This window comes from Mesoplodon mirus (assembly GCF_964341445.2).
Source record: "Mesoplodon mirus genome assembly, chromosome: 1".
Lineage (NCBI taxonomy): Eukaryota > Metazoa > Chordata > Mammalia > Artiodactyla > Ziphiidae > Mesoplodon > Mesoplodon mirus.
Window position 1 is genome coordinate 186501541 of NC_138976.1, and position 23950 is coordinate 186525490.

Genomic DNA, 23950 nt, shown 5'->3' on the forward strand with positions numbered 1-23950 from the left:
AAAGCTGGAATCTTCAAAAGTTCAAATATTTATAAGTAAAATATTTATTAAAATGAATAACCAAGTGTTTTAATTGACATCAGAAGATCAAAACAATAAACCCTGAGAACATAGAAAAAAGATAAATAAAGATATGAGCAGAAATTAATACAACAGAAAACGTATAAAATTCAGGTGATTTAGTAAGTCCAAAGAATCTTCTTTGAAAAGATTGAAAAGACACACTTTGATTAAGGAAAACAAAAACATAAGTAAAGAATATACAGAAAGAATCAGGACAATGTTATAGCAGAGAATATATAAAATGCCAGTAAATTTGAACATTTCTGTAAAGTGGACCATTTCCTAGCTCCTAAAGATTACCAAACCTGACACAAGAGGAAATCATTTAAGGTCATCATGTCTGCCCTTGGCATTCTCGGAACGCCCTGGCCTAAAGATGCAGCCTCTGAAGTCCATGGTAACCTGCGGAGAGGGGGCGGAGCTGAGGTTGGTTGGAACTCTGCCCTCACTGAAGGAGTGGGTGTGGCCATCTCTGCTGTAACTGAACAAAGGGCAGGGGAGCAGGAGGCCCAGGGCAGGGCCCTCAGAGCACGGCAGGTCCAGTGGGGTGTCACAAGCATTTAGGCCCAGGCCAAAGGGCGCCTTCTTTGTCTGCACAGCTGCCCAAACTCTCACCTTTCCACTCAGGCCGACCTCTTACTTGAAGTGTGTGTGGAACCTGTCCTCACAGTACACCTCGCTGCACAGCTAACCATAGGTCTGAGCATCGTAGCTTCCTGCCAGGTGACCGAAGTTCGCAGGCAGATGTGTCCCAGGGACACATGCAAAGAGGCTCCTGCCCGGGCCACAGGCTGCCCACGGCCCCTGCCCCAGATCGGGGGCCACCAATCAGCCCTGTCCGAGTCCCCTTCCTCTAGAGGGAGTATTGGACCAACACTTGTAGAAAACGGTGTCCTCGTGGGCAACTCATTGGAGGGACAAAAATAAATCTTTGCCGTCTTTTTGCGGAGGCTTACGAGCGTTCACACCTAAGCGTCTTACAAGGTCAGCTGTTTAGCTAAAAATGAGCTCATGATCTAAATTTACACAATAATGAAGAAATCAGCTACGAGGGGAGACAATCAGTAAAGACTATCAATACCAGAATTCGATTCCCAAGGCCATCCATCAATTGTTGGAATAATCAGGTGCAAGGCAGAATATATACATAAAACTGGACCTGAAACAAGGAACAAGGATGTTTTCAAAGACTGGTAGGATCTCTAAAACATTTTTAAAGTACATATCATTGATAAAGCTATATACTCAAAGGTTGTGTAATACAACAGATTAAGCATTGAGAAGAGTGAAATTATGCTGTTTTGAAAACTATGGCAGATGAGATTTTCTGCCTAATTATATAAGAAGATTTCTCTAAAAAATACACATTATTTCAATGACTTATTGGCTGTGAAATAAGTTAAGGGTATTTCAAATGGCTTGTCTTCAAAGAAAGGTGAGATATAGGGAATCACAGAAAGTCGAGGGGAAAATAGGTCAATATATACATTGCTATATGTTGAACTAAACGTTCGGCCAGCAACAATGGAGAGCACCTGACACTTAGAAACTTACAAGTAAGCTGGGATCTTCAAAAGTTCAAATCTTTATAGTAAAATATTTATTAAAATGAATAACCAAATGTTTTAATTGACATCAGAAGATCAAAACAATAAACCCTGAGAACATAGAGAAAAGATAAATAAAGATATGAGCAGAACTTAATACAACAGAAAACGTATAATATTGAGGTGATTTAGTAAGTCAAAAGAATCTTCTTTGAATAGATTGAAAAGACACACTTTGATTAAGGAAAACAAAAACATAAGGAGAGAATATACAGAAAGAATCAGGACAATGTAATATCAGAGAATATATGAAATGCCAGTAAATTTGAACATTTCTGTAAAGTGGACCATTTCCTAGCTCCTAAAGTTTACCAAACCTGACACAAGAGGAAATCATTTAAGGTCATCATGTCTGCCCTTGGCATTCTTGGAACGCCCTGGCCTCAGAATGCAGCCTCTGTAGTCCATGGTAACCTGCGGAGAGGGGGCGGGGCTGAGGGAGGTTGGAACACTGCCCTCACTGAGGGAGTGGGTGTGGCCATCTCTGCTGTGACTGAACAAAGGGCAGGGGAGCAGGGGGCCCAGTGCAGGGTCCACAGAGCCCGGCAGGTCCAGTGGGGAGTCACAAGCATTTAGGCGAAGGCCAGAGGGCGACTTCTTTGTCTGCACAGCTGCCCAAACTCTCAACTTTCCACTCAGGCCGACCTCTTACTTGAAGTGTGTGTGGAACCTGTCCGCGCAGTGCACCTCGCTGCACAGCTAACCCTAGGTCTGGGCATCGTAGCTTCCTGTCAGGTGACCGAAGATCGCAGGCAGATGGGTCCCAGGGACACATGCAGAGAGGCTCCTGCCTGGGCCACAGGCTGCCCACTGCCCCTGCCCCAGATCGGGGGCTGCCAATCAGCCCTGTCGGAGTCCCCTGCCTCTAGAGGGAGTATTGGACCAACACTTGTATAAAACGGTGTCCTCGTGGGCAACTCATTGGAGGGACACAAATAAATCTTTGCCGACTTTCTGCGGAAGCTTACGAGCGTTCACACCTAAGCGTCTTACAAGGTCAGCTGTTTAGCTAAACATGAGCTCATGATCTAAATTTACACAATAATGAAGAAATCAGCTACGAGGGGAGACAATCAGCAAAAACTATCAATACCAGAATTTGATTCCCAAGGCCATCCATCAATTGTTGGAATAATCAGGTGCAAGGCAGAAATTATACATAAAACTGGAACTGATACAAGGAACAAGGATGTTTTCAAAGACTGGTAGGATCTCTAAAACATTTTTAAAGTACATGTCATTGATAAAGCTAAATACTCAAAGGTTGTGTAATACAACAGATTAAGCATTGAGAAGAGTGAAATTATGCTGTTTTGAAAACTATGGCAGGTGAGATTTTCTGCCTAATTATATAAGAAGATTTCTCTAAAAATACACATTAATTCAATGACTTATTGGCTGTGAAATAAGTTAAGGGTATTTCAAATGGCTTGTCTGCAAAGAAAGGTGAGATGTAGGGAATCACAGAAAGTCGAGGGGAAAATAGGTCAATATATACATTGCTATATGGTGAACTAAACCTTAGGCCAGCAACAATGGAGAGGACCTGACCCTTAGAAACTTTCAAGTAAGCTGGAATCTTCAAAAGTTAAAATCTTTATAAGTAGAATATTTATTAAAATGAATAACCAAGTGTTTTAATTGACATCAGAAGATCAAAACAATAAACCCTGAGAACATACAAAAAAGATAAATAAAGATATGAGCAGAACTTAATACAACAGAAAACGTATAAAATTGAGGTGATTTAGTAAGTCCAAAGAATCTTCTTTGAAAAGATTGAAAAGACACACTTTGATTAAGGAAAACAAAAACATAAGTAAAGAATATACAGAAAGAATCAGGACAATGTTATAGCAGAGAATATATGAAATGCCAGTAAATTTGAATATTTCTGTAAAGTGGACCATTTCCTAGCTCCTAAAGTTTACCAAACCTGACACAAGAGGAAATCATTTAAGGTCATCATGTCTGCCCTTGGCATTCTCGGAACGCCCTGGCCTCAGGATGCAGCCTCTGTAGTCCATGGTAACCTGCGGAGAGGGGGCGGGGCTGAGGGTGGTTGGAACTCTGTCCTTACTGAAGGAGTGGGTGTGGCCATCTGTGCTGTGACTGAACAAAGGGCAGGGGAGCAGGGGGCCCAGGGCAGGGCCCTCAGAGCACGGCAGGTCCAGTGGTGTGTCACAAGCATTTAGGCCCAGGCCAAAGGGCGCCTTCTTTGTCTGCACAGCTGGCCAAACTCTCACCTTTCCACTCAGGCCGACCTCTTACTTGAAGTGTGTGTGGAACCTGCCCTCACAGTACACCTTGCTGCACAGCTAACCATAGGTCTGGGCATCGTAGCTTCCTGCCAGGTGACCGAAGTTCGCAGGCAGATGTGTCCCAGGGACACATGCAAAGAGGCTCCAGACCGGGCCACAGGCTGCCCACTGCCCCTGTCCCAGAACGGGGGCCGCCAATCAGCCCTTTCGGACTCCCCTTCCTCTAGAGGGAGTATTGGACCAACACTTGTAGAAAACGGTGTCCTCGTGGGCAACTCATTGGAGGGACACAAATAAATCTTTGCCGACTTTCTGCTGAAGCTTACGAGCGTTCACACCTAAGCGTCTTACAAGGTCAGCTCTTTAGCTAAACATGAGCTCATGATCTAAATTTACACAATAATGAAGAAATCAGCTACGAGGGGAGACAATCAGTAAAGACTATCAATACCAGAATTAGATTCCCAAGGCCATCCATCAATTGTTGGAATAATCAGGTGCAGGGCAGAAAATATACATAAAACTGGAACTGAAACAAGGAACAAGGATGTTTTCAAAGACTGGTAGGATCTCTAAAACATTTTTAAAGTACATGTCATTGATAAAGCTAAATACTCAAATTTGTGTAATACAACTGATTAAGCATTGAGAAGAGTGAAATTATGCTGTTTTGAAAACTATGGCAGATGAGATTTTCTGCCTAATTATATAAGAAGATTTCTCTAAAAAATACACATTATTTCAATGACTTATTGGCTGTGAAATAAGTTAGGGGTATTTCAAATGGCTTGTCTTCAAAGAAAGGTGAGATGTAGGGAATCACAGAAAGTCGAGGGGAAAATAGGTCAATATATACATTGCTATATGTTGAACTAAACCTTAGGCCAGCAACAATGGAGAGCACCTGACACTTAGAAACTTACAAGTTAGCTGGAATCTTCAAAAGTTCAAATCTTTATAAGTAAAATATTTATTAAAATGAATAACCAAGTGTTTTAATTGACATCAGAAGATCAAAACAATAAACCCTGAGAACATAGAAAAAAGATAAATAAAGATATGAGCAGAACTTAATACAACAGAAAACGTATAAAATGGAGGTGATTTAGTAAGTCCAAAGAATCTTCTTTGAAAAGATTGAAAAGACACACTTTGATTAAGGAAAACAAAAACATAAGTAAAGAACATACAGAAAGAATCAGGACAATGTTATAGCAGAGAATATATGAAATGCCAGTAAATTTGAACATTTCTGTAAAGTGGACCATTTCCTAGCTCCTAAAGTTTACCAAACCTGACACAAGAGGAAATCATTTAAGGTCATCATGTCTGCCCTTGGCATATTCGGAACGCCCTGGCCTCAGGATGCAGCCTCTGTAGTCCATGGTAACCTGCGGAGAGGGGTCGGGGCTGAGGGTGGTTGGAACTCTGCCCTCACTGAAGGAGTGGGTGTGGCCATCTCTGCTGTGACTGAACAAAGGGCAGGGGAGCAGGGGGCCCAGGGCAGGGCCCTCTGAGCATGGCAGGTCCAGTGGGGTTTCACAAGCATTTAGGCCCAGGCCAAAGGGCGCCTTCTTTGTCTGCACAGCTGCCCAAACTCTCACCTTTCCACTCAGGCCGACCTCTTACTTGAAGTGTGTGTGGAACCTGCCCTCACAGTACACCTCGCTGCACAGCTAACCACAGGTATGGACATCGTAGCTTCCTGCCAGGTGACCGAAGTTCGCAGGCAGATGTGTCCCAGGGACACATGCAAAGAGGCTCCAGCCCGGGCCACAGGCTGCCCACTGCCCCTGCCCCAGATCGGGTGCCGCCAATCAGCCCTTTCGGAGTCCCCTTCCTCTAGAGGGAGTATTGGAACAACACTTGTAGAAAACGGTGTCCTCGTGGGCAACTCATTGGAGGCACACAAATAAATCTTTGCCGACTTTCTGCTGAAGCTTACGAGCGTTCACTCCTAAGCGTCTTACAAGGTCAGCTCTTTAGCTAAACATGAGCTCATGATCTAAATTTACACAATAATGAAGAAATCAGCTACGAGGGGAGACAATCAGTAAAGACTATCAATACCAGAATTAGATTCCCAAGGCCATCCATCAATTGTTGGAATAATCAGGTGCAAGGCAGAAAATATACATAAAACTGGAACTGAAACAAGGAACAAGGATGTTTTCAAAGACTGGTAGGATCTCTAAAACATTTTTAAAGTACATATCATTGATAAAGCTATATACTCAAAGGTTGTGTAATACAACAGATTAAGCATTGAGAAGAGTGAAATTATGCTGTTTTGAAAACTATGGCAGATGAGATTTTCTGCCTAATTATATAAGAAGATTTCTCTAAAAAATACACATTATTTCAATGACTTATTGGCTGTGAAATAAGTTAAGGGTATTTCAAATGGCTTGTCTTCAAAGAAAAGTGAGATATAGGGAATCACAGAAAGTCGAGGGGAAAATAGGTCAATATATACTTTGCTATATGTTGAACTAAACGTTCGGCCAGCAACAATGGAGCGCACCTGACACTTAGAAACTTACAAGTAAGCTGGGATCTTCAAAAGTTCAAATCTTTATAGTAAAATATTTATTAAAATGAATAACCAAGTGTTTTAATTGACATTAGAAGATCAAAACAATAAACCCTGAGAACATAGAAAAAAGATAAATAAAGATATGAGCAGAACTTAATACAACAGAAAACGTATAATATTGAGGTGATTTAGTAAGTCAAAAGAATCTTCTTTGAAAAGATTGAAAAGACACACTTTGATTAAGGAAAACAAAAACATAAGGAGAGAATATACAGAAAGAATCAGGACAATGTAATATCAGAGAATATATGAAATGCCAGTAAATTTGAACATTTCTGTAAAGTGGACCATTTCCTAGCTCCTAAAGTTTACCAAACCTGACACAAGAGGAAATCATTTAAGGTCATCATGTCTGCCCTTGGCATTCTTGGAACGCCCTGGCCTCAGAATGCAGCCTCTGTAGTCCATGATAACCTGCGGACAGGGGGCGGGGCTGAGGGAGGTTGGAACACTGCCCTCACTGAGGGAGTGGGTGTGGCCATCTCTGCTGTGACTGAACAAAGGGCAGGGGAGCAGGGGGCCCAAGACAGGGTCCACAGAGCCCGGCAGGTCCAGTGGGGAGTCACAAGCATTTAGGCGAAGGCCAAAGGGCGCCTTCTTTGTCTGCACAGCTGCCCAAACTCTCAACTTTCCACTCAGGCCGACCTCTTACTTGAAGTGTGTGTGGAACCTGTCTGCGCAGTGCACCTCGCTGCACAGCTAACCCTAGGTCTGGGCATCGTAGCTTCCTGTCAGGTGACCGAAGATCGCAGGCAGATGGGTCCCAGGGACACATGCAGAGAGGCTCCTGCCAGGGCCACAGGCTGCCCACTGCCCCTGCCCCAGATCGGGGGCTGCCAATCAGCCCTGTCGGAGTCCCCTGCCTCTAGAGGGAGTATTGGACCAACACTTGTGGAAAACGGTGTCCTCGTGGGCAACTCATTGGAGGGACAGAAATAAATCTTTGCCGACTTTCTTCTTAAGCTTACGAGCGTTCACACCTAAGCGTCTTACAAGGTCAGCTGTTTAGCTAAACATGAGCTCATGATCTAAATTTACACAATAATGAAGAAATCAGCTACGAGGGGAGACAATCAGTAAAGACTATCAATACCAGAATTAGATTCCCAAGGCCATCCATCAATTGTTGGAATAATCAGGTGCAAGGCAGAATATATACATAAAACTGGAACTGAAACAAGGAACAAGGATGTTTTCAAAGACTGGTAGGATGTCTAAAACATTTTTAAAGGACATGTCATTGATAAAGCTAAATACTCAAAGGTTGTGTATTACAACAGATTAAGCATTGAGAAGAGTGAAATTATGCTGTTTTGAAAACTATGGCAGGTGAGATTTTCTGCCTAATTATATAAGAAGATTTCTCTAAAAAATACACATTATTTCAATGACTTATTGGCTGTGAACTAAGTTAAGTGTATTTCAAATGGCTTGTCTGCAAAGAAAGGTGAGATGTAGGGAATCACAGAAAGTCGAGGGGAAAATAGGTCAATATATACATTGCCATATGGTGAACTAAACCTTAGGCCAGCAACAATGGAGAGGACCTGACCCTTAGAAACTTACAAGAAAGCTGGAATCTTCAAAAGTTCAAATATTTATAAGTAAAATATTTATTAAAATGAATAACCAAGTGTTTTAATTGACATCAGAAGATCAAAACAATAAACCATGAGAATAGAGAAAAAAGATAAATAAAGATATGAGCAGAACTTAATACAACAGAAAACGTATAAAATTGAGGTGATTTAGTAAGTCCAAAGAATCTTCATTGAAAAGATTGAAAAGACACACTTTGATTAAGGAAAACAAAAACATAAGTAAAGAATATACAGAAAGAATCAGGACAATGTTATAGCAGAGAATATATGAAATGCCAGTAAATTTGAATATTTCTGTAAAGTGGACCATTTCCTAGCTCCTAAAGTTTACCAAACCTGACACAAGAGGAAATCATTTAAGGTCATCATGTCTGCCCTTGGCATTCTCGGAACGCCCTGGCCTCAGGATGCAGCCTCTGTAGTCCATGGTAACCTGCGGAGAGGGGGCGGGGCTGAGGGTGGTTGGAACTCTGTCCTTACTGAAGGAGTGGGTGTGGCCATCTGTGCTGTGACTGAACAAAGGGCAGGGGACCAGGGGGCCCAGGGCAGGGCCCTCAGAGCACGGCAGGTCCAGTGGGGTGTCACAAGCATTTAGGCCCAGGCCAAAGGGCGCCTTCTTTGTCTGCACAGCTGCCCAAACTCTCACCTTTCCACTCAGGCCGACCTCTTACTTGAAGTGTGTGTGGAACCTGCCCTCACAGTACACCTTGCTGCACAGCTAACCATAGGTCTGGGCATCGTAGCTTCCTGCCAGGTGACTGAAGTTCGCAGGCAGATGTGTCCCAGGGACACATGCAAAGAGGCTCCAGACCGGGCCACAGGCTGCCCACTGCCCCTGTCCCAGAACGGGGGCCGCCAATCAGCCCTTTCGGAGTCCCCTTCCTCTAGAGGGAGTATTGGACCAACACTTGTAGAAAACGGTGTCCTCGTGGGCAACTCATTGGAGGGACACAAATAAATCTTTGCCGACTTTCTGCTGAAGCTTACGAGCGTTCACACCTAAGCGTCTTACAAGGTCAGCTCTTTAGCTAAACATGAGCTCATGATCTAAATTTACACAATAATGAAGAAATCAGCTACGAGGGGAGACAATCAGTAAAGACTATCAATACCAGAATTAGATTCCCAAGGCCATCCATCAATTGTTGGAATAATCAGGTGCAGGGCAGAAAATATACATAAAACTGGAACTGAAACAAGGAACAAGGATGTTTTCAAAGACTGGTAGGATCTCTAAAACATTTTTAAAGTACATGTCATTGATAAAGCTAAATACTCAAAGGTTGTGTATTACAACAGATTAAGCATTGAGAAGAGTGAAATTATGCTGTTTTGAAAACTATGGCAGATGAGATTTTCTGCCTAATTATATAAGAAGATTTCTCTAAAAAATACACATTATTTCAATGACTTATTGGCTGTGAAATAAGTTAGGGGTATTTCAAATGGCTTGTCTTCAAAGAAAGGTGAGATGTAGGGAATCACAGAAAGTTGAGGGGAAAATAGGTCAATATATACATTGCTATATGTTGAACTAAACCTTAGGCCAGCAACAATGGAGAGCACCTGACACTTAGAAACTTACAAGTTAGCTGGAATCTTCAAAAGTTCAAATCTTTATAAGTAAAATATTTATTAAAATGAATAACCAAGTGTTTTAATTGACATCAGAAGATCAAAACAATAAACCCTGAGAACATAGAAAAAAGATAAATAAAGATATGAGCAGAACTTAATACAACAGAAAACGTATAAAATTGAGGTGATTTAGTAAGTCCAAAGAATCTTCTTTGAAAAGATTGAAAAGACACACTTTGATTAAGGAAAACAAAAACATAAGTAAAGAACATACAGAAAGAATCAGGACAATGTTATAGCAGAGAATATATGAAATGCCAGTAAATTTGAACATTTCTGTAAAGTGGACCATTTCCTAGCTCCTAAAGTTTACCAAACCTGACACAAGAGGAAATCATTTAAGGTCATCATGTCTGCCCTTGGCATATTCGGAACGCCCTGGCCTCAGGATGCAGCCTCTGTAGTCCATGGTAACCTGCGGAGAGGGGTCGGGGCTGAGGGTGGTTGGAACTCTGCCCTCACTGAAGGAGTGGGTGTGGCCATCTCTGCTGTGACTGAACAAAGGGCAGGGGAGCAGGGGGCCCAGGGCAGGGCCCTCTGAGCATGGCAGGTCCAGTGGGGTTTCACAAGCATTTAGGCCCAGGCCAAAGTGTGCCTTCTTTGTCTGCACAGCTGCCCAAACTCTCACCTTTCCACTCAGGCCGACCTCTTACTTGAAGTGTGTGTGGAACCTGCCCTCACAGTACACCTCGCTGCACAGCTAACCACAGGTATGGACATCGTAGCTTCCTGCCATGTGACCGAAGTTCGCAGGCAGATGTGTCCCAGGGACACATGCAAAGAGGCTCCAGCCCGGGCCACAGGCTGCCCACTGCCCCTGCCCCAGATCGGGTGCCGCCAATCAGCCCTTTCGGAGTCCCCTTCCTCTAGAGGGAGTATTGGAACAACACTTGTAGAAAACGGTGTCCTCGTGGGCAACTCATTGGAGGCACACAAATAAATCTTTGCCGACTTTCTGCTGAAGCTTACGAGCGTTCACTCCTAAGCGTCTTACAAGGTCAGCTCTTTAGCTAAACATGAGCTCATGATCTAAATTTACACAATAATGAAGAAATCAGCTACGAGGGGAGACAATCAGTAAAGACTATCAATACCAGAATTAGATTCCCAAGGCCATCCATCAATTGTTGGAATAATCAGGTGCAAGGCAGAAAATATACATAAAACTGGAACTGAAACAAGGAACAAGGATGTTTTCAAAGACTGGTAGGATCTCTAAAACATTTTTAAAGTACATATCATTGATAAAGCTATATACTCAAAGGTTGTGTAATACAACAGATTAAGCATTGAGAAGAGTGAAATTATGCTGTTTTGAAAACTATGGCAGATGAGATTTTCTGCCTAATTATATAAGAAGATTTCTCTAAAAAATACACATTATTTCAATGACTTATTGGCTGTGAAATAAGTTAAGGGTATTTCAAATGGCTTGTCTTCAAAGAAAAGTGAGATATAGGGAATCACAGAAAGTCGAGGGGAAAATAGGTCAATATATACTTTGCTATATGTTGAACTAAACGTTCGGCCAGCAACAATGGAGCGCACCTGACACTTAGAAACTTACAAGTAAGCTGGGATCTTCAAAAGTTCAAATCTTTATATTAAAATATTTATTAAAATGAATAACCAAGTGTTTTAATTGACATTAGAAGATCAAAACAATAAACCCTGAGAACATAGAAAAAAGATAAATAAAGATATGAGCAGAACTTAATACAACAGAAAACGTATAATATTGAGGTGATTTAGTAAGTCAAAAGAATCTTCTTTGAAAAGATTGAAAAGACACACTTTGATTAAGGAAAACAAAAACATAAGGAGAGAATATACAGAAAGAATCAGGACAATGTAATATCAGAGAATATATGAAATGCCAGTAAATTTGAACATTTCTGTAAAGTGGACCATTTCCTAGCTCCTAAAGTTTACCAAACCTGACACAAGAGGAAATCATTTAAGGTCATCATGTCTGCCCTTGGCATTCTTGGAACGCCCTGGCCTCAGAATGCAGCCTCTGTAGTCCATGATAACCTGCGGACAGGGGGCGGGGCTGAGGGAGGTTGGAACACTGCCCTCACTGAGGGAGTGGGTGTGGCCATCTCTGCTGTGACTGAACAAAGGGCAGGGGAGCAGGGGGCCCAAGACAGGGTCCACAGAGCCCGGCAGGTCCAGTGGGGAGTCACAAGCATTTAGGCGAAGGCCAAAGGGCGCCTTCTTTGTCTGCACAGCTGCCCAAACTCTCAACTTTCCACTCAGGCCGACCTCTTACTTGAAGTGTGTGTGGAACCTGTCTGCGCAGTGCACCTCGCTGCACAGCTAACCCTAGGTCTGGGCATCGTAGCTTCCTGTCAGGTGACCGAAGATCGCAGGCAGATGGGTCCCAGGGACACATGCAGAGAGGCTCCTGCCAGGGCCACAGGCTGCCCACTGCCCCTGCCCCAGATCGGGGGCTGCCAATCAGCCCTGTCGGAGTCCCCTGCCTCTAGAGGGAGTATTGGACCAACACTTGTAGAAAACGGTGTCCTCGTGGGCAACTCATTGGAGGGACAGAAATAAATCTTTGCCGACTTTCTTCTTAAGCTTACGAGCGTTCACACCTAAGCGTCTTACAAGGTCTGCTGTTTAGCTAAACATGAGCTCATGATCTAAATTTACACAATAATGAAGAAATCAGCTACGAGGGGAGACAATCAGTAAAGACTATCAATACCAGAATTAGATTCCCAAGGCCATCCATCAATTGTTGGAATAATCAGGTGCAAGGCAGAATATATACATAAAACTGGAACTGAAACAAGGAACAAGGATGTTTTCAAAGACTGGTAGGATGTCTAAAACATTTTTAAAGGACATGTCATTGATAAAGCTAAATACTCAAAGGTTGTGTATTACAACAGATTAAGCATTGAGAAGAGTGAAATTATGCTGTTTTGAAAACTATGGCAGGTGAGATTTTCTGCCTAATTATATAAGAAGATTTCTCTAAAAAATACACATTATTTCAATGACTTATTGGCTGTGAACTAAGTTAAGTGTATTTCAAATGGCTTGTCTGCAAAGAAAGGTGAGATGTAGGGAATCACAGAAAGTCGAGGGGAAAATAGGTCAATATATACATTGCCATATGGTGAACTAAACCTTAGGCCAGCAACAATGGAGAGGACCTGACCCTTAGAAACTTACAAGAAAGCTGGAATCTTCAAAAGTTCAAATATTTATAAGTAAAATATTTATTAAAATGAATAACCAAGTGTTTTAATTGACATCAGAAGATCAAAACAATAAACCATGAGAATAGAGAAAAAAGATAAATAAAGATATGAGCAGAACTTAATACAACAGAAAACGTATAAAATTGAGGTGATTTAGTAAGTCCAAAGAATCTTCTTTGAAAAGATTGAAAAGACACACTTTGATTAAGGAAAACAAAAACATAAGTAAAGAATATACAGAAAGAATCAGGACAATGTTATAGCAGAGAATATATGAAATGCCAGTAAATTTGAATATTTCTGTAAAGTGGACCATTTCCTAGCTCCTAAAGTTTACCAAACCTGACACAAGAGGAAATCATTTAAGGTCATCATGTCTGCCCTTGGCATTGTCGGAACGCCCTGGCCTCAGGATGCAGCCTCTGTAGTCCATGGTAACCTGCGGAGAGGGGGCGGGGCTGAGGGTGGTTGGAACTCTGTCCTTACTGAAGGAGTGGGTGTGGCCATCTGTGCTGTGACTGAACAAAGGGCAGGGGACCAGGGGGCCCAGGGCAGGGCCCTCAGAGCACGGCAGGTCCAGTGGGGTGTCACAAGCATTTAGGCCCAGGCCAAAGGGCGCCTTCTTTGTCTGCACAGCTGCCCAAACTCTCACCTTTCCACTCAGGCCGACCTCTTACTTGAAGTGTGTGTGGAACCTGCCCTCACAGTACACCTTGCTGCACAGCTAACCATAGGTCTGGGCATCGTAGCTTCCTGCCAGGTGACTGAAGTTCGCAGGCAGATGTGTCCCAGGGACACATGAAAAGAGGCTCCAGACCGGGCCACAGGCTGCCCACTGCCCCTGTCCCAGAACGGGGGCCGCCAATCAGCCCTTTCGGAGTCCCCTTCCTCTAGAGGGAGTATTGGACCAACACTTGTAGAAAACGGTGTCCTCGTGGGCAACTCATTGGAGGGACACAAATAAATCTTTGCCGACTTTCTGCTGAAGCTTACGAGCGTTCACACCTAAGCGTCTTACAAGGTCAGCTCTTTAGCTAAACATGAGCTCATGATCTAAATTTACACAATAATGAAGAAATCAGCTACGAGGGGAGACAATCAGTAAAGACTATCAATACCAGAATTAGATTCCCAAGGCCATCCATCAATTGTTGGAATAATCAGGTGCAGGGCAGAAAATATACATAAAACTGGAACTGAAACAAGGAACAAGGATGTTTTCAAAGACTGGTAGGATCTCTAAAACATTTTTAAAGTACATGTCATTGATAAAGCTAAATACTCAAATTTGTGTAATACAACAGATTAAGCATTGAGAAGAGTGAAATTATGCTGTTTTGAAAACTATGGCAGATGAGATTTTCTGCCTAATTATATAAGAAGATTTCTCTAAAAAATACACATTATTTCAATGACTTATTGGCTGTGAAATAAGTTAGGGGTATTTCAAATGGCTTGTCTTCAAAGAAAGGTGAGATGTAGGGAATCACAGAAAGTCGAGGGGAAAATAGGTCAATATATACATTGCTATATGTTGAACTAAACCTTAGGCCAGCAACAATGGAGAGCACCTGACACTTAGAAACTTACAAGTTAGCTGGAATCTTCAAAAGTTCAAATCTTTATAAGTAAAATATTTATTAAAATGAATAACCAAGTGTTTTAATTGACATCAGAAGATCAAAACAATAAACCCTGAGAACATAGAAAAAAGATAAATAAAGATATGAGCAGAACTTAATACAACAGAAAACGTATAAAATTGAGGTGATTTAGTAAGTCCAAAGAATCTTCTTTGAAAAGATTGAAAAGACACACTTTGATTAAGGAAAACAAAAACATAAGTAAAGAACATACAGAAAGAATCAGGACAATGTTATAGCAGAGAATATATGAAATGCCAGTAAATTTGAACATTTCTGTAAAGTGGACCATTTCCTAGCTCCTAAAGTTTACCAAACCTGACACAAGAGGAAATCATTTAAGGTCATCATGTCTGCCCTTGGCATATTCGGAACGCCCTGGCCTCAGGATGCAGCCTCTGTAGTCCATGGTAACCTGCGGAGAGGGGTCGGGGCTGAGGGTGGTTGGAACTCTGCCCTCACTGAAGGAGTGGGTGTGGCCATCTCTGCTGTGACTGAACAAAGGGCAGGGGAGCAGGGGGCCCAGGGCAGGGCCCTCTGAGCATGGCAGGTCCAGTGGGGTTTCACAAGCATTTAGGCCCAGGCCAAAGGGCGCCTTCTTTGTCTGCACAGCTGCCCAAACTCTCACCTTTCCACTCAGGCCGACCTCTTACTTGAAGTGTGTGTGGAACCTGCCCTCACAGTACACCTCGCTGCACAGCTAACCACAGGTATGGACATCGTAGCTTCCTGCCAGGTGACCGAAGTTCGCAGGCAGATGTGTCCCAGGGACACATGCAAAGAGGCTCCAGCCCGGGCCACAGGCTGCCCACTGCCCCTGCCCCAGATCGGGTGCCGCCAATCAGCCCTTTCGGAGTCCCCTTCCTCTAGAGGGAGTATTGGAACAACACTTGTAGAAAACGGTGTCCTCGTGGGCAACTCATTGGAGGCACACAAATAAATCTTTGCCGACTTTCTGCTGAAGCTTACGAGCGTTCACTCCTAAGCGTCTTACAAGGTCAGCTCTTTAGCTAAACATGAGCTCATGATCTAAATTTACACAATAATGAAGAAATCAGCTACGAGGGGAGACAATCAGTAAAGACTATCAATACCAGAATTAGATTCCCAAGGCCATCCATCAATTGTTGGAATAATCAGGTGCAAGGCAGAAAATATACATAAAACTGGAACTGAAACAAGGAACAAGGATGTTTTCAAAGACTGGTAGGATCTCTAAAACATTTTTAAAGTACATATCATTGATAAAGCTATATACTCAAAGGTTGTGTAATACAACAGATTAAGCATTGAGAAGAGTGAAATTATGCTGTTTTGAAAACTATGGCAGATGAGATTTTCTGCCTAATTATATAAGAAGATTTCTCTAAAAAATACACATTATTTCAATGACTTATTGGCTGTGAAATAAGTTAAGGGTATTTCAAATGGCTTGTCTTCAAAGAAAAGTGAGATATAGGGAATCACAGAAAGTCGAGGGGAAAATAGGTCAATATATACTTTGCTATATGTTGAACTAAACGTTCGGCCAGCAACAATGGAGCGCACCTGACACTTAGAAACTTACAAGTAAGCTGGGATCTTCAAAAGTTCAAATCTTTATAGTAAAATATTTATTAAAATGAATAACCAAGTGTTTTAATTGACATTAGAAGATCAAAACAATAAACCCTGAGAACATAGAAAAAAGATAAATAAAGATATGAGCAGAACTTAATACAACAGAAAACGTATAATATTGAGGTGATTTAGTAAGTCAAAAGAATCTTCTTTGAAAAGATTGAAAAGACACACTTTGATTAAGGAAAACAAAAACATAAGGAGAGAATATACAGAAAGAATCAGGACAATGTAATATCAGAGAATATATGAAATGCCAGTAAATTTGAACATTTCTGTAAAGTGGACCATTTCCTAGCTCCTAAAGTTTACCAAACCTGACACAAGAGGAAATCATTTAAGGTCATCATGTCTGCCCTTGGCATTCTTGGAACGCCCTGGCCTCAGAATGCAGCCTCTGTAGTCCATGATAACCTGCGGACAGGGGGCGGGGCTGAGGGAGGTTGGAACACTGCCCTCACTGAGGGAGTGGGTGTGGCCATCTCTGCTGTGACTGAACAAAGGGCAGGGGAGCAGGGGGCCCAAGACAGGGTCCACAGAGCCCGGCAGGTCCAGTGGGGAGTCACAAGCATTTAGGCGAAGGCCAAAGGGCGCCTTCTTTGTCTGCACAGCTGCCCAAACTCTCAACTTTCCACTCAGGCCGACCTCTTACTTGAAGTGTGTGTGGAACCTGTCTGCGCAGTGCACCTCGCTGCACAGCTAACCCTAGGTCTGGGCATCGTAGCTTCCTGTCAGGTGACCGAAGATCGCAGGCAGATGGGTCCCAGGGACACATGCAGAGAGGCTCCTGCCAGGGCCACAGGCTGCCCACTGCCCCTGCCCCAGATCGGGGGCTGCCAATCAGCCCTGTCGGAGTCCCCTGCCTCTAGAGGGAGTATTGGACCAACACTTGTAGAAAACGGTGTCCTCGTGGGCAACTCATTGGAGGGACAGAAATAAATCTTTGCCGACTTTCTTCTTAAGCTTACGAGCGTTCACACCTAAGCGTCTTACAAGGTCAGCTGTTTAGCTAAACATGAGCTCATGATCTAAATTTACACAATAATGAAGAAATCAGCTACGAGGGGAGACAATCAGTAAAGACTATCAATACCAGAATTAGATTCCCAAGGCCATCCATCAATTGTTGGAATAATCAGGTGCAAGGCAGAATATATACATAAAACTGGAACTGAAACAAGGAACAAGGATGTTTTCAAAGACTGGTAGGATGTCTAAAACATTTTTAAAGGACATGTCATTGATAAAGCTAAATACTCAAAGGTTGTGTATTACAACAGATTAAGCATTGAGAAGAGTGAAATTATGCTGTTTTGAAAACTATGGCAGGTGAGATTTTCTGCCTAATTATATAAGAAGTTTTCTCTAAAAAATACACATTATTTCAATGACTTATTGGCTGTGAAATAAGTTAAGGGTATTTCAAATGGCTTGTCTGCAAAGAAAGGTGAGATGTAGGGAATCACAGAAAGTCGAGGGGAAAATAGGTCAATATATACATTGCCATATGGTGAACTAAACCTTAGGCCAGCAACAATGGAGAGGACCTGACCCTTAGAAACTTACAAGAAAGATGGAATCTTCAAAAGTTCAAATATTTATAAGTAAAATATTTATTAAAATGAATAACCAAGTGTTTTAATTGACATCAGAAGATCAAAACAAAAAACCATGAGAATAGAGAAAAAAGATAAATAAAGATATGAGCAGAACTTAATACAACAGAAAACGTATAAAATTCAGGTGATTTAGTAAGTCCAAAGAATCTTCTTTGAACAGATTGAAAAGACACACTTTGATTAAGGAAAATAAAAACATTAGTAAAGAATATACAGAAAGAATCAGGACAATGTTATAACAGAGAATATATGAAATGCCAGTAAATTTGAACATTTCTGTAAAGTGGACCATTTCCTAGCTCCTATAGTTTACCAAACCTGACACAAGAGGAAATCATTTAAGGTCATCATGTCTGCCCTTGGCATTCTCGGAACGCCCTGGCCTCAGGATGCAGCCTCTGTAGTCCATGGTAACCTGCGGAGAGGGGGCGGGGCTGAGGGTGGTTGGAACTCTGCCCTCACTGAAGGAGTGGGTGTGGCCATCTCTGCTGTGACTGAACAAAGGGCAGGGGAGCAGGGGGCCCAGGGCAGGGCCCTCAGAGCCCGGCAGGTCCAGTGGGGTGTCACAAGCATTTAGGCCCAGGCCAAAGGGCGCCTTCTTTGTTTGCACAGCTGCCCAAACTCTCACCTTTCCACTCAGGCCGACCTCTTACTTGAAGTGTGTGTGGAACCTGTCCTCACAGTACACCTCGCTGCACAGCTAACCATAGGTCTGGGCATCGTAGCTTCCTGCCAGGTGACCGAAGTTCGCAGGCAGATGGTTCCCAGCGACACATGCAGAGAGGCTCCTGCCCGGGCCACAGGCTGCCCACTGCCCCTGCCCCAGATCGGGGGCCGCCAATCAGCCCTGTGGGAGTCCCCTGCCTCTAGAGGGAGTATTGGACCAACACTTGTAGAAAACGGTGTCCTCGTGGGCAACTCATTGGAGGGACAGAAATAAATCTTTGCCGACTTTCTTCTTAAGCTTACGAGCGTTCACACCTAAGCGTCTTACAAGGTCAGCTGTTTAGCTAAACATGAGCTCATGATCTAAATTTACACAATAATGAAGAAATCAGCTACGAGGGGAGACAATCAGTAAAGACTATCAATACCAGAATTAGATTCCCAAGGCCATCCATCAATTGTTGGAATAATCAGGTGCAAGGCAGAATATATACATAAAACTGGAACTGAAACAAGGAACAAGGATGTTTTCAAAGACTGGTAGGATGTCTAAAACATTTTTAAAGGACATGTCATTGATAAAGCTAAATACTCAAAGGTTGTGTATTACAACAGATTAAGCATTGAGAAGAGTGAAATTATGCTGTTTTGAAAACTATGGCAGGTGAGATTTTCTGCCTAATTATATAAGAAGTTTTCTCTAAAAAATACACATTATTTCAATGACTTATTGGCTGTGAAATAAGTTAGGGGTATTTCAAATGGCTTGTCTTCAAAGAAAGGTGAGATGTAGGGAATCACAGAAAGTCGAGGGGAAAATAGGTCAATATATACATTGCTATATGTTGAACTAAACCTTAGGCCAGCAACAATGGAGAGCACCTGACACTTAGAAACTTACAAGTTAGCTGGAATCTTCAAAAGTTCAAATCTTTATAAGTAAAATATTTATTAAAATGAATAACCAAGTGTTTTAATTGACATCAGAAGATCAAAACAATAAACCCTGAGAACATAGAAAAAAGATAAATAAAGATATGAGCAGAACTTAATACAACAGAAAACGTATAAAATTGAGGTGATTTAGTAAGTCCAAAGAATCTTCTTTGAAAAGATTGAAAAGACACACTTTGATTAAGGAAAACAAAAACATAAGTAAAGAACATACAGAAAGAATCAGGACAATGTTATAGCAGAGAATATATGAAATGCCAGTAAATTTGAACATTTCTGTAAAGTGGACCATTTCCTAGCTCCTAAAGTTTACCAAACCTGACACAAGAGGAAATCATTTAAGGTCATCATGTCTGCCCTTGGCATATTCGGAACGCCCTGGCCTCAGGATGCAGCCTCTGTAGTCCATGGTAACCTGCGGAGAGGGGTCGGGGCTGAGGGTGGTTGGAACTCTGCCCTCACTGAAGGAGTGGGTGTGGCCATCTCTGCTGTGACTGAACAAAGGGCAGGGGAGCAGGGGGCCCAGGGCAGGGCCCTCTGAGCATGGCAGGTCCAGTGGGGTTTCACAAGCATTTAGGCCCAGGCCAAAGGGCGCCTTCTTTGTCTGCACAGCTGCCCAAACTCTCACCTTTCCACTCAGGCCGACCTCTTACTTGAAGTGTGTGTGGAACCTGCCCTCACAGTACACCTCGCTGCACAGCTAACCACAGGTATGGACATCGTAGCTTCCTGCCAGGTGACCGAAGTTCGCAGGCAGATGTGTCCCAGGGACACATGCAAAGAGGCTCCAGCCCGGGCCACAGGCTGCCCACTGCCCCTGCCCCAGATCGGGTGCCGCCAATCAGCCCTTTCGGAGTCCCCTTCCTCTAGAGGGAGTATTGGAACAACACTTGTAGAAAACGGTGTCCTCGTGGGCAACTCATTGGAGGCACACAAATAAATCTTTGCCGACTTTCTGCTGAAGCTTACGAGCGTTCACTCCTAAGCGTCTTACAAGGTCAGCTCTTTAGCTAAACATGAGCTCATGATCTAAATTTACACAATAATGAAGAAATCAGCTACGAGGGGAGACAATCAGTAAAGACTATCAATACCAGAATTAGATTCCCAAGGCCATCCATCAATTGTTGGAATAATCAGGTGCAAGGCAGAAAATATACATAAAACTGGAACTGAAACAAGGAACAAGGATGTTTTCAAAGACTGGTAGGATCTCTAAAACATTTTTAAAGTACATATCATTGATAAAGCTATATACTCAAAGGTTGTGTAATACAACAGATTAAGCATTGAGAAGAGTGAAATTATGCTGTTTTGAAAACTATGGCAGATGAGATTTTCTGCCTAATTATATAAGAAGATTTCTCTAAAAAATACACATTATTTCAATGACTTATTGGCTGTGAAATAAGTTAAGGGTATTTCAAATGGCTTGTCTTCAAAGAAAAGTGAGATATAGGGAATCACAGAAAGTCGAGGGGAAAATAGGTCAATATATACTTTGCTATATGTTGAACTAAACGTTCGGCCAGCAACAATGGAGCGCACCTGACACTTAGAAACTTACAAGTAAGCTGGGATCTTCAAAAGTTCAAATCTTTATAGTAAAATATTTATTAAAATGAATAACCAAGTGTTTTAATTGACATTAGAAGATCAAAACAATAAACCCTGAGAACATAGAAAAAAGATAAATAAAGATATGAGCAGAACTTAATACAACAGAAAACGTATAATATTGAGGTGATTTAGTAAGTCAAAAGAATCTTCTTTGAAAAGATTGAAAAGACACACTTTGATTAAGGAAAACAAAAACATAAGGAGAGAATATACAGAAAGAATCAGGACAATGTAATATCAGAGAATATATGAAATGCCAGTAAATTTGAACATTTCTGTAAAGTGGACCATTTCCTAGCTCCTAAAGTTTACCAAACCTGACACAAGAGGAAATCATTTAAGGTCATCATGTCTGCCCTTGGCATTCTTGGAACGCCCTGGCCTCAGAATGCAGCCTCTGTAGTCCATGATAACCTGCGGACAGGGGGCGGGGCTGAGGGAGGTTGGAACACTGCCCTCACTGAGGGAGTGGGTGTGGCCATCTCTGCTGTGACTGAACAAAGGGCAGGGGAGCAGGGGGCCCAAGACAGGGTCCACAGAGCCCGGCAGGTCCAGTGGGGAGTCACAAGCATTTAGGCGAAGGCCAAAGGGCGCCTTCTTTGTCTGCACAGCTGCCCAAACTCTCAACTTTCCACTCAGGCCGACCTCTTACTTGAAGTGTGTGTGGAACCTGTCTGCGCAGTGCACCTCGCTGCACAGCTAACCCTAGGTCTGGGCATCGTAGCTTCCTGTCAGGTGACCGAAGATCGCAGGCAGATGGGTCCCAGGGACACATGCAGAGAGGCTCCTGCCAGGGCCACAGGCTGCCCACTGCCCCTGCCCCAGATCGGGGGCTGCCAATCAGCCCTGTCGGAGTCCCCTGCCTCTAGAGGGAGTATTGGACCAACACTTGTAGAAAACGGTGTCCTCGTGGGCAACTCATTGGAGGGACAGAAATAAATCTTTGCCGACTTTCTTCTTAAGCTTACGAGCGTTCACACCTAAGCGTCTTACAAGGTCAGCTGTTTAGCTAAACATGAGCTCATGATCTAAATTTACACAATAATGAAGAAATCAGCTACGAGGGGAGACAATCAGTAAAGACTATCAATACCAGAATTAGATTCCCAAGGCCATCCATCAATTGTTGGAATAATCAGGTGCAAGGCAGAATATATACATAAAACTGGAACTGAAACAAGGAACAAGGATGTTTTCAAAGACTGGTAGGATGTCTAAAACATTTTTAAAGGACATGTCATTGATAAAGCTAAATACTCAAAGGTTGTGTATTACAACAGATTAAGCATTGAGAAGAGTGAAATTATGCTGTTTTGAAAACTATGGCAGGTGAGATTTTCTGCCTAATTATATAAGAAGTTTTCTCTAAAAAATACACATTATTTCAATGACTTATTGGCTGTGAAATAAGTTAAGGGTATTTCAAATGGCTTGTCTGCAAAGAAAGGTGAGATGTAGGGAATCACAGAAAGTCGAGGGGAAAATAGGTCAATATATACATTGCCATATGGTGAACTAAACCTTAGGCCAGCAACAATGGAGAGGACCTGACCCTTAGAAACTTACAAGAAAGATGGAATCTTCAAAAGTTCAAATATTTATAAGTAAAATATTTATTAAAATGAATAACCAAGTGTTTTAATTGACATCAGAAGATCAAAACAAAAAACCATGAGAATAGAGAAAAAAGATAAATAAAGATATGAGCAGAACTTAATACAACAGAAAACGTATAAAATTCAGGTGATTTAGTAAGTCCAAAGAATCTTCTTTGAACAGATTGAAAAGACACACTTTGATTAAGGAAAATAAAAACATTAGTAAAGAATATACAGAAAGAATCAGGACAATGTTATAACAGAGAATATATGAAATGCCAGTAAATTTGAACATTTCTGTAAAGTGGACCATTTCCTAGCTCCTATAGTTTACCAAACCTGACACAAGAGGAAATCATTTAAGGTCATCATGTCTGCCCTTGGCATTCTCGGAACGCCCTGGCCTCAGGATGCAGCCTCTGTAGTCCATGGTAACCTGCGGAGAGGGGGCGGGGCTGAGGGTGGTTGGAACTCTGCCCTCACTGAAGGAGTGGGTGTGGCCATCTCTGCTGTGACTGAACAAAGGGCAGGGGAGCAGGGGGCCCAGGGCAGGGCCCTCAGAGCCCGGCAGGTCCAGTGGGGTGTCACAAGCATTTAGGCCCAGGCCAAAGGGCGCCTTCTTTGTTTGCACAGCTGCCCAAACTCTCACCTTTCCACTCAGGCCGACCTCTTACTTGAAGTGTGTGTGGAACCTGTCCTCACAGTACACCTCGCTGCACAGCTAACCATAGGTCTGGGCTTCGTAGCTTCCTGCCAGGTGACCGAAGTTCGCAGGCAGATGGTTCCCAGCGACACATGCAGAGAGGCTCCTGCCCGGGCCACAGGCTGCCCACTGCCCCTGCCCCAGATCGGGGGCCGCCAATCAGCCCTGTGGGAGTCCCCTGCCTCTAGAGGGAGTATTGGACCAACACTTGTAGAAAACGGTGTCCTCGTGGGCAACTCATTGGAGGGACAGAAATAAATCTTTGCCGACTTTCTTCTTAAGCTTACGAGCGTTCACACCTAAGCGTCTTACAAGGTCAGCTGTTTAGCTAAACATGAGCTCATGATCTAAATTTACACAATAATGAAGAAATCAGCTACGAGGGGAGACAATCAGTAAACACTATCAATAGCAGAATTAGATTCCCAAGGCCATCCATCAATTGTTGGAATAATCAGGTGCAAGGCAGAATATATACATAAAACTGGAACTGAAACAAGGAACAAGGATGTTTTCAAAGACTGGTAGGATGTCTAAAACATTTTT